A 13,013-nucleotide genomic window follows, 5' to 3' on the forward strand; every position below is an offset into this window, starting at 1 on the left:
CTTCTTAAAGTGCTTGATAGGTTGGAGGATTATGGTCTGAAGCTTTCAATTGACAAATGCCAGTTCTGCAGAACCTCAGTGAAGTATGTGGGTCACATTGTGTCCCAAGAAGGTGTGAGTACTGATCCTGATAAAATAGAAGCACTCACTACATGGCCACGTCCAAGTAACTACAGAGAACTCAAGACCTTCCTTGGATTTAGTGGCTACTACCGCAGATTTGTGAAAAACTATGCTACGATTGTAAAGCCTCTGAATGATCTTACCAGGGGACATCAGTTCAGCAAGAACAAATCTAAGTCCAAGAATAAGGGGAGGTCCCCAAAGCCTCCTGTGCAGAGACACAATGGCCCCTTTGCACCATTTGGGCCACGGTGGGATGAGAGATGTGAAAGGGCTTTTCAAGAAATCATTACTTGCCTAACTCATGCTCCAGTCCTAGTTTTTGCTGACCCAAGCAAACCATTTATCCTGCATACTGATGCCAGTTTGGAGGGTCTGGGAGCAGTCCTGTACCAGGAAGTGGAAGGCAAATGTAAACCTGTAGCCTTTGCCAGCCGAGGATTGTCTGATAGTGAAACTCGCTATCCCACCCACAAGCTGGAGTTTTTGGCCTTGAAATGGGCCATCACTGAGAAATTTCGAGACTACTTGTATGGTGCTCAGTTCCAGGTGTGGACAGATAACAATCCACTGACTTATGTGTTAACAAGTGCTAAGCTGGATGCTACAGGGCAGAGATGGGTGGCCGCCTTGGCTAGCTATGAGTTCAGCATTCAGTACCGATCAGGGAGAAGCAATGTAGATGCAGATGCATTGTCCAGGCGTCCGCAGGCTCCAGAAGTTGCTGTGATACCCACAGATGGAGTGAGAGCTATTTGCAGTGTGAGTCGCCGAGAGCCAGAGGCCCGTGAAGACTTTCAGGGATGTGTTGCAGAAGCTTTGGGCCTGCCCCCTGAATGCATGCCTTCTGCTTCGGTGAGCTATATTGCATTAGACCAATCTCCTTTGCCCATGCTCAATGCGGCTGACTGGCAAGAAGCCCAGCGGCAAGATATTGACATTCGTGATACACTACTTGCCAAAAGGGAGGGGCGAAGCCCAACTGCGGTTGTCCCACCTAACCCGGAGGGTAAACTACTATTGAGAGAATGGACCAAACTAAAACTGATTCAGGGAGTGCTACACCGAATGACCACTGACCCTTTACAAAAACAACGAGCACAACTAGTACTGCCAAAAAAGTACAGAGCCCTGGCCATGAGGGCCCTGCATGATGACTTTGGGCATTTAGGGATGGAGAGGACCCTGGAACTTATTCGTAGTAGGTTCTATTGGCCCCGAATGGCTGAAGATGTTCGCAGGAAATGTGAGACTTGCGCTCGATGTGTTCAAAGGAAAACTCTGCCCACGAGGGCTGCATATCTCAAGAACATCACCAGCAACAAACCTTTGGAGTTGGTATGCATTGATTTCTTGTCTGTAGAGGTAGACAAGAGGAATGTTGGAAACATTCTAGTAGTGACTGACCATTTTACACGGTATGCACAAGCATATCCCACACGTGATCAGAGGGCCACCACCGTTGCTCGAGTATTGTGGGACAAATATTTCTCAGTCTATGGATTCCCGGCTCGGATACACTCTGATCAGGGGCGGGATTTTGAGAGTCACCTTCTGAAGGAGGTGCTGAAGATAGCAGGAATTAAAAAGTCTAGGACAACGCCTTATCACCCCCAAGGTGATCCTCAGCCAGAGAGGTTCAATCGAACCCTATTAGATATGTTGGGAACTTTGCGACCAGAGCAGAAGGCAACCTGGAGCCAGCATGTCGCATTTCTGGTGCATGCCTACAATGCCACAAAGAACGATGCTACGGGAGTCACCCCATATCTCTTGATGTTTGGGCGAGAACCAAGATTACCCATAGACTTGTGCTTTGGTGTATCAGAGGATGGAGATAGCTATGAAACTCATCAGCAATATGTATCCCGACTAAGAGAAAAGCTGCGGGATGCTTATCGCTTAGCTACCGCTGCGGCTCGGAAGAACGCAGACCGCAACAAACATCGATATGATGCTAGAGTGCGTTCGCAGGAGCTCCAGCCGGGGGACAGAGTCCTGCTGCGAAATTTGGGTATTGCTGGCAAACACAAGATAGCTGACAGATGGAAGGCAATACCTTACCTGGTGATGGAAAAGCTGGGAGATCTGCCGGTCTACAAGATCAAACCTGAAGACGGTCCAGGGCAAATAAAGACGGTGCATAGAAACCTTTTGCTCCCTGTGGGGGAATTGGTAAGCACCCCTTGTGAGATGGGCCACGGCAGGGCCGCCGGGCAGAACAGAGGTGCTAGACCAAAGCCGCCATCCAACACAGACAGTGGGCCCCCTGCAGCTAACTTACCCCTATTCTGCACATCTGAGAGTGAGTCTGAGGAGGAAGACACAACCCTGGTGTATCCTGGGATGGAGACAAGATTTCAGTCTCGATCAGCTGAACCAAACGAGAGTTCTCCCTTTTCCGCCCTAAACCCATTGGCGGAACTATTTAGGCCCCTTTCTGATACCCCGGTGCTGCTGATGAGACCCCCCTGTGATGACAAACACAGGTTATTGGACAATGGGGACAGACAGGTAGAGGATGTCCTGGGCACCTTGGACCCTCCAGCGTTAGAACTAGGAGTGCAGGGGCCTACGCCAGTAGCCGAGGGACCCTCCAGGGAAGCCTCTCCATCCGTCACTCAAGAGGATGTTCCCCTTACTTCGGCAACAGAGATTCTCAATAGACGAGACAGGGTGATAAGACCAGTGAAACGGTTAACTTATGATGCACCTGGGGTGACTAGTGAGGAGCCAATACATTTAGCACACAGGCTTGTGGAAGCTAAAGTGGGCTTCCTGAGGCCCTTTGGAGGAAACCAATGAGTTGGTATAAAGGGAGTGTGATTTGTCGGGACGACAAAGTCTCGGCTGGGGGGAGGATGTAAGCAGTGTCAGGATGAGCTCCACCCTGACATCTGGTGGTGAGGTGTGGCAAGTTGTGGAAAAGAACTTCAGGGGCCGATCTCATTTGCATAGGCACACCCACCACGCCTAGAATGAGACCATAGCTGCCCAAATGGTCACTTTGGCTGCTGTGGGATCCCCAGTGTCTCTGTTATTGGGGCAGGAAGAATAAATTGCTATTACCCTGATTATGGGAACTGTGCTTGGAACTGTACGTGGCCTTTTGTTATGATGGAGGGATTCACCATCAACTAAGTAGCACTCGCTAGGCAAGGGTCATGGGTTCCAAAACTGTGTGAATGGAGAGAGGCTGGGGACAAGTATTAATACTTGGTGGCATGGGCCCCTTGGTGAGGGCCTTACATGCTGATTGCACTTCCTCCTCTCTCCACTGTGGAATATCAGAGCTAATTTTGATTTCATTTGAAGTCTAGTTATAGGCTGCTGAGCTCACTTTGGGCTGACAGTGCACCAGCACTGGGGCTCCCCTACTATAAGCTGAATTCACCTAAGAGCTGAAATCACTGAGTGTTGTGTTAAGTAGTGGGGGAGCCTGAAGATATATTGTGGAGCAATTTGCGGGACGGCTGGTGAAGCAGTTCGACGCGGAGCAGTGTGTGGATGGCAGGAGCTGCTTGTGGGCCGTGGAGCTGAGTGAAGGAGTTCGTGGGGCGGCTGGCGGAGCGGAGCGCAGCTGAGTGAAGGAGTTCGTGGGGCGGCTGGCGGAGCGGAGCGCAGCTGAGCGAAGGAGTTCGTGGGGCGGCTGGCGGAGCGGAGCGCCGCTATGGAGCTATGGGGCGGTCAGCTTCAGATCACGTAAGGTGCCTCTTACCCCTGTCCCATTTCCATCCAGATTGGGAGGTAAAGCTCCGCCGATAAACTTTCGAACTCTGGGGCTGCCCTGACCAGGGACAGAGACTTTTGGGGCATTGGACTTTTGGGACTTTGGGTGATTTGGGGTTGCTGGACTCAAGAACCAAAGGGAAAAGGGCATGCCCCAATTTGCCTGGGGTGGGGTTGTTTTTGCTCATGGGTTGTGTTATGAATCCTGTTGGTGGTGTTTCCCCAACATAATGCCACATTGTTTCTCTCTGTTATTAAAAGACTTTTGCTACACTCAGACTATGTGCTTGCGAGAGGGGAAGTATTGCCTCTTGGAGGCGCCCAGCGGGGGTGGTATATATTGGTCCCAGGTCACTGGGTGGGGGCTCGAGCCGGTTTGCATTGTGTTATTGGAATGGAACCCCTAGATATTGAACCCGGCCCTTGTTGCTGCCAACTCTGACGGGCAGAAGGGTTACATGAGTATTAGGTTTATAATAATTGCTGCCCAAACCATAGCGTTAACATCCGACAGCATTGAACCAGTGCTAATGTACAGATTTTCCTAAACTCAAATAATCTTTACAGAGGAGCACAGATTCAGGTAATGTGCAGTATAAATCAAGCAAAAAGAAAAGGAGTACTAGTGGCACCTTAGAGACTAACCAATTTATTTGAGCATAAGCTTTCATGAGCTACAGCTCACTTCATCGGATGCATTCAGTGGAAAATACAGTGAGGAGATTTATATACACACAGAACATGAAAAAATGGGTGTTACACACACTGTAAGGAGAGTGATCACTTAAGATGAGCTACTACTCTAAGGTGCCACTAGTACTCCTTTTCTTTTTGGGAATACAGACTAACACGGCTGCTACTTTGAAATAAATCAAGCACACTACCTTATTAAATCAAAGCCTTGCAACAGGAAAAATGTTGCCAACTTTCAAAATGGGTTATATAAGAAGATGTACAAATAGATTACCCACCAACGTTTCAACATTAACCTCGTAAATATCCAGTAATGAGGATATGCCCAGTGATAATTTGATGTTCTATAATGATGTGCTATTTATTATGATAAAAAGCATTAAAAATCCTCCCAACAATTGCATCCACCCTGACTGTAAGCATACAGTACTCTTTCCGTTACCAGAATGCATAGGCTGTCTAGCCCCTTTCAGGGACAGAGTGTGCTCCCAGAAAATCTCTCACACCTAATTTTGCTGCCATATCCTGAGTAAACAGGGACCAAAACTACAACCTCCCATCTGAATCCCTTTGAATTCCAGTGAGAGGTGAGACAAAAAAAAGTTTGAATGCCCAGGTCCTAACTCACTCTGACTGTTTCATTTCCAGGTAGCCCTATCATGGAAAGGGGCTATCTTTTCCAGTTTCAGTTTGGATGTACCCAAAATCTCATGAGAAATGATAGATTATATAGATTTTGTGCAGTTGAATCCAAATGAAGTCCTGAACGTTAAACCTGATTTGACCTCAAAGGCACACCTGGTGTCCTTGTCAACACCTAATCTGGATTCAGAAATGGACTGGAACACTGCTTCCTTGGCCCATCTTTATCTGTATAGTCCACTTGGAAATTTGGCACCTTTTTTGCAAAGTAGCCTTGAACTCACCAGTTTAATAAATTATCATATTTTATTTATTCTAAACATTACCTGCATCTGTGGCCCTCTTCAAAGACTTTGGGGAATCTTCTGCAATCCCTTTCCTCATAGCAGGAAGCTTGCTGCATAGACTCTGAGCTCTTCCCCAGCAGCAGTAGAAGGCAGGAGTGATAGTGGCTCCTTCACTACATCTCCTACTTTTCATGTTCAGAGACACACACTTATTACACCTCCAAATGCAACTGGAGGTGTATTCCCATTGTGTGAAATTTGGAGATTCCCAGGGGCACTGTAGAGAATCTAGAGCATCTAGAGCCTAAATACTAGCTAGCCCATAAGGCACCAACCACTGAGCAAGTCGTCCCATTAAAGGTTAGGGTCTGGGAGATCATTTTAGATTCTTAAAGATGCTTGTGGAAGGAGGGGACCAATTCTTATTTTGATTTAACCAGTTTTCTCTTCCTATTTATTCAGCTCAGAAAATTAAAGAACTCCAAGATTAAATAAAGAACTGTTTTATTACAGAGAATCCACAGGCACTGAAATCCTAGTTAAGTGACTCTTCTTTTAGCTGTTAAATTTAAACGTTGAGCCCATTCATTCATGCACATAATCACTTTTACACTGAAGCTCCAATTTTCATTTTAAAAAGCCAAATGTTAAAGGACACTTTTTTTTCTGTTTCCATTTAATGCTCCCTTACAGGAGAAATTTGGCTTATGACTGTCTGCAAGGAGAAAGGAAGGAGGTTTTGAAAATGTGGAGTTTGGAAAGGGGTTGACCTGGTACTCTGTGTAACTGCAAAGTTTTGGGGAAAGTAACAGCAAACATGCTAAGATAAAGGAACAAGACTCCAAGGAGAAAGTGTTTTTCCCACCTATGATGTAATGAGGATTCCCAGGTAGTTGAGACAAATGAAGCAGAGAACATTAGCACACCCCTGCTGTCAGAGAGCACAAATTATCATGGCATGTAAACCCAACACTCATCTAGATAGCTTCTCAGGGCAAGGTAGCAGGCTTTGGCACTCCTAACTTAGCTAGGAAAGCTGGTCTATTGGCTAGCACACTGGATAGGATTCAAGACACCAGGGGCTTCCTGTGTGAACTTGAACAAGTCACTTACTTTCTGTTCCTCAATTCCCTATCTGTAAAATGGGGTTGTTAATAGTATGTCCTAACCTCACAGGGTGTTCTGAAGATACAATTGATGGATGATTGTGAGTTCACAGATACAGTGGGCTATATACACACAAAGGCAGCTTGAGCTCAGTTGTAGAAGAATTCAACACAAAGAAAATATCAGTTTACTTTGAAGTCAATGTGACTATGTAAAATGGGGTTAAAATGGTCTAAACAATGCCCTTGCTGAACAAGGACTATATCTGGTAGAGGGGTGGTCATACCCTGGGTACAATGAATAGCTGTGTCACTGCTGCCCTGTAACCTGGGGTGCCCTTTACAATGCCTTGCTCTTTACAAACCAGCCTGCATTGCTCGCAGACAGTGTCCAGCATGCAAGTCACTGCCAGTTATATATGTGTGTGTGTGTGTGTGTGTGTGTGCGCACGCGCTGAAGCCTGCCAGCCACACCAGGTTCCTACCAGCCTGAATTATACAGCAGGGTGACTCCAACATACTCCCAGTTCCAGACTTTTCTCCCCAAAATGTATGTCCTGTACTGCCCATCCCTCTCCTGGACAGTATAAGTTTATATAGGTCCATTATTTCAACAATGGAAATAATATGCACACATTTTGTTTTCTCAAATGGACTTTCCCAAACACTTCAGTTTAAACACACTGGATTAGATAAAGCAAATTTATTAACTATAAAGAGAGATTGTAAGTTAATACAAGTAATGAGGCATAATTCAGAAATGGTTATAGGAAAAATAAAGATAAAACAAAACTAATGCTTAACTTAACAAACTGTTAAATTCAAAGCAAAGTTTTTCTCATCACATGTTCTCAGCAGTCTTACTGGCCAAACTTCTTAGGCCAGGACCCCTTCTTCTGTTTAATGGCTGCTTCCTTTGCCCCTTTCAGTGCAGTGCATTGCTGGAGAGAGAAGGCATGTCTTGGGGTATCTGCCCTTTTTATGGTCCTGTCTCCCCACCTTTGAGAAGCATTTCCAGCTGGGAGTAAAGGCGACAGACAGTCTGCGTGGAAGGAAACTCCATGCTGTTTCTTTTCTATAAGATGTACAATTTTACTCATGCCCCTTTTCCTGTCAAACAATATCCATTTAGCATTTAATACTAGAATCATAGGACTGGAAGGGACCTTGAGAGGTCATCTAGTCCAGTCCCATGCACTAGGGCCCATTGGCCTTGGTTTATACCTCATTGAGGTGTCAGTTTGTCCTTTATTTCTAAGGAACTTGTTTGGCCACTCCCCAGATATGGAACCTGTGTGAGTAGCACCATAGAGGGGAATCTTATAATAATATACCACATATATTTTACCAGGACAATCATAATCTGATAATTATAATAATAATAATCTGCAAATTATAATTTCAAATCATATCTCACAAGGCATACCTTGCATAAAGATTATTACAATAGTGGACACGGAGGTATATTCTGTCATAGGCAGGGGGGAAGCATATATGCTGTGACTGAAAGTGGATTGTCCTGTGAGTTTGTTTGGCCTTGGAAAACTTTGTAAGAGGCATTTTATTTAGGGTTAACACCTACCACCAAAATGATGATGTCTGCAATAGGAGTCAGTAACAGAAAATCATGAGTTAGAGATGAAAATGACTTATTCCATCCACTTACCAATTCAGGATTGCTCCTTTCAGAATATGTCTTGTCCTATAAGCATGCTCAAGGTAAGAGAGAGCAGAAACAAAGTAAAAGCTGGGTGTTATCATGAAGTTGCAGTCTGCTCACTGGGAGGAGTATAGAGGGGTGAGGCAATGGTTCTTCCCTACACACCAGCCAGCAGTCCTGGTGATAGTTACTTAGAAAGGGTGGTGCAGAAGCTATTCTCCCCCTGTTGCTCCTTGGGGTACTGGAATGTGTAGGCGCAATACCTCTTAAACCCCCACTATGGTAATCCACTTCTACACTTTCCTCAATGCATAGCTGTGTCTGATGAATCACCATAAAGACTTATAGTTTTCTAGCACTAAGTTCAAATGTCAAATGATTGAAGCAAGTAAATAATCCAGATAGCAATCCTGACTCAAACTATCCTGCCCTTCCCTCTTATCCATTCCCTTTCTCATCCCCCACTCACTTACACAAGCTGGGATGCTGTTCCATACTAAAATACTTACTTCACCGGTGTGGTGTCTTCCCAGTAACCTTCAAGAATAACTGAGCATTCAGGAACCCAAAGTATTTCCCTTACATCAGATAGTTTGATCAATCTAAACTGCCTTTAACCATGTTTATAGCTAGAATTTGCTGTAGCTATTAGCTGCCATTTTCTTTTTCTTTTTTCTTTTACTAATTCTTGCTACAAGGAGTTATTTTTCCAGATGTAGTAAATGTCCACATCATCTCTTTCCAGCATGAATTATTTACAACCTTGCCTGACTTATTAGGAGATTAAAGTATAGCATGCTGAGTTTACCTGGGAGAAGCATCATTCATTATAGAGCCAGTGGGAAAACTCAATTTTTCTCTGGGTTATTTAGAAATAGAAATTGCATTCTCAGAATTCTTCTCAGGCAATAGAATGTTCAATAAGAAGTAACATATCTCACACTGTGAGTTCAGGAAAAACAAAATGACTGGTTTGAAGTCAACAGTAGACTAATCTTTTATATTACAGCCATCGTTCCTTTACCTGTGTGAGAGAACATTTCTATTCATGGGGAACAGTAATTCTGAAAATACTAATTAACTTAAAATGTCAATAAAGATGGTGATTCTCCAGCTCTCATCCCCTAATGGAGGTTACAGTCTACTTAGAACTACTGTTTTAAGAAACGAAGTGAGGAAAAGGGCAAACTGTGAAAATTCTCCACTGCTGTGTTAGCAGTGTTTATTTGATTTATCATGTATACAAAGCCAAAAAGCATGCCTAGGTACTTCATAAAACAAAGACAATTCCCTGCACTGAAGAGCAGTTAAACTATGGGCATGTCACAATAAGTGAGAGTAACAAACAATAAAGGGGCAAGAATATATCAATAGAATCATGCGATGGTTTATTCACTGTTGATATATACATGATCCATAATGTTTGAACCCCCTTTCTCCCCCACACCTGATCCACTGAGGAAATGAGTCTACTATAGCTTCTTCCTTGACAGCCTGTCTGTATAGACTTGTGCTTATAACCAGTTCACTCTCCTGTGGTGGCTATCATATATGCACCTCTTGATGTTGTCCCACAAAGTTTGTTTTTCTTCTCCCTGTACAATATAATCACTCTCTTCCCCACACACACCTCTCCAAATGAACCCATTTTCCAAATTTACTTTTGAAAGAAAGAAAAGTCTGTTAACCCTGGTCTCTTCATACAGTGAAGTACTTCAGATTGTTATTAGGAGTAGTGACCTCAGTTCTCCATTCCAGATGAGCTGAGTTCAGCACAGGGAGAGGAAAGCTGTAACTCCTGGATCCTGGGGCCAATGAGGACCAGAGAAATCCCACATGTAAAGTAGATGATCCCCGGATGTTGCTCTAAATTATGGTGTGCTACTATGCACTCCTAAGGACTGCTGTAGTGGGCCACAGTAGCCAGTTACGCCAATTATACTACAACTTTTCCCTGACATTCCTCTTCCCATCCCTTACCACATTTTTTAATTGTCCTATGATGGAGCCGTGAAGGCAGCATCATTAGACAGGTAGGATGGCCTTTCACCACTGGTAAATTCCTGTTACCCCAGAAAGACTTTCAAGTAGTTACAAAAACAGCGAGGAGCACCTTTAAAGACTAACAGATGTATTTGGGCATAAACTTTCATAACCCCACCTCTTCAGATGCATGGAATGAAAATTACAGATGCAGGCATAAATATACTGACACATGAAGAGAAGGGAGCTACCTTACCAGTGGAGAACCAGTGTTGACAAGGCCAATTCAATCAGGGTGGATGTGGTTCACTCCCAAGAGAGGGAAAATTGCTTTTGTAGTGAGCCAGCCACTCCCAGTCCCAATTCAAGCCCAAATTAATGGTGTTAAATTTGCAAATGAATTGTAGCGCTGCAGTTTCTCTTTGAAGTCTGTTTTTGAAGGTTTTTTGTTGTTGTTGAAGAGTGGCTACTTTTAAATCTGTTATTGAATGTCCAGGGAGATTGAAGTGTTCCCCGACTGGTTTTTGAATGTTATAATTCTTGACATCTGATTTGTGTCTATTTATTCTTTTGCGTAGAGACTGTCCGGTTTGGCCAATGTACATGGTAGAGGGGCATTGCTGGCACATGATAGCATATATCACATTAGTAGATGCACAGGTGAATAAGCCCCTGATGGTGTGGCTGATGTGGTTGGGTCCTCTGATGGTGTCACTAGATTAGATATGGGGACAGAGTAGGCAATGAGATTTGTTACAGGGATTGGTTCCTGGGTTAATGTTTCTGTGGTGTGGTGTGTAGTTGCTGGTGAGTATTTGCTTCAGGTTGGGGGCTGTCTGTAAGTGAGTACTGGCCTGCCTCCCATTTTCCAGGATAGGTTGTAGATTGCTGGTGATGTGCTGGAGAGGTTTTAGCTGGGGGCTGTATGTGATGGCCAGTGGTGTTCTGTTATTTTCCTTGTTGGGTCTGTCCTGTAGTAGGTGACTTCTAGGTACCCATCTTGCTCTGTCAATCTGTTTCCTCACTTCCCCAGGTGGGTATTGTAGTTTTAAGAATGCTTGATAAAGTAGTTGGTTCCACCGGCTTTGCACCCTGTATCTCACGAGAGCCAGCATACAGGGCCTCAATGGAGCTGAGTATTAGGGACAATGCCACCAAAAAAAGGGAAGAATGCTGAAGAATATTTTTTTTTAAATTTTCTACTGATTTATCTTAGCCAATAATAGCAGAATGTGGCTAGGCCTATTCAGTGTGGCAGAGGAGAGTTTATTGGAAGTGGTTTTAGGCCATGAAGGTTATTGCCAGTATAGATGTATAAATACGTTTCATTAATATAATTGGCTGATTTGTGACAGAATAAATAATACCAAGAACAGAATTACATACTTCTCCTTTTCACTGTTATTACAGTTAGAGTAGTGTGAATAACTGATTTTTCAGTTCTTTGGCCATACTGAAAAATTGGAGAAGAGGCTGCAGAGGTTTGGGGGGGAGGTGTGAATTGGTGAAGCTAAAAGGTGGGGGAAAAGATAATTTCTCATGTAACATTTTGTTTGAGGGTTTTTTTTAAGTTGAAGTTTTTTCTAAGTAAAGTTAACTTGATCTGAGTTACCCAGGAAAGAATTTTCTGTAGTATCTGGCTGATGAAAATTGCCCATATGCTCAGGGTTTAGCTTATCGTCATATTTGGGGTCGGGAAGGAATTTTCCTCCAGGGTAGATTGGAAGAGGCCCTGGAGGTTTTTCGCCTTCCTCTGTAGCATGGGGCACGGGTCACTTGCTGGAGGATTCTCTGCTCCTTGAAGTCTTTGAACTACGATTTGAGGACTTCAATAGCACAGATATAGGTGTGAGGTTTTTTGCAGAAGTGGTGGGTGAAATTCTGTGGCCTGCATTGTGCAGGTCAGACTAGATGATCATAATGGTCCCTTCTGACCTAAATATCTATGAATATATGAATTTTAGAAAGAAATTGAAATATTTCCTTTCAAAAATGTCAAATGAAACATTTTGATTTTTGTTACTGAAACAATTTTGCATATTTGATATGAATTCACAAAATGTTTCGATCCACCTGAATCTGCTCTTATTTAGGGGGAGGACTTTAGATTAATTTTTTTGACCAGTTCTAGTTACAGTACATTTCATTTTCAAATCATGAATTTAAATACATGGGTAGCCTACTTGGTATAGCACTGATCTTGTCTTAACTCACCAGAGATAAACATAGTATTGTCCTTTATATTTTTGTTCCTGTTCTAGGAAGTAATGTAAATGAAAGAAAACAGATAATGCCATAAAACCATTTCCTCAGCAAGTGTTAATATTAGTGTCCTGGGTGAGAGAGATATTGTGAATAATTCATTACATGATTAACATATCAAAGCAGCTTTTTCGTAGAAAGATCCCTTGCCTTGCTGTTGGGAACTTTGATTTTGAACTGGTTCCCAAATATTTATATATGTTTTAAATTCATATGTGATTACTAGAGCTAATGAAGAGAAAGCAACTTCCCATTATTTAGAAATTTTATTTTAAATGTGGAGATTCTTACTGGAGGGGAAAAAATGGAAGCCTGTATCATCCATGCAGTGCTGTTCCGACAATCTGCTTCTTTTATCCTTCAGATATTGAGTTTGTGTTAGAACGCAGCGTGAGATGGAGTTTTTTGTCAGCAACAATTTCATGGTTTGATATAGTTTCCTGATCAAAACTGCATGAAAATCATGTTGATGGAATCATACCTTCCAAGGTACCACAAACTGACAGTGCACAAATCTATTAATATTAG

The sequence above is a fragment of the Lepidochelys kempii genome, chromosome 2, assembly GCF_965140285.1.
Source record: "Lepidochelys kempii isolate rLepKem1 chromosome 2, rLepKem1.hap1, whole genome shotgun sequence".
NCBI classification, from domain to species: domain Eukaryota; kingdom Metazoa; phylum Chordata; order Testudines; family Cheloniidae; genus Lepidochelys; species Lepidochelys kempii.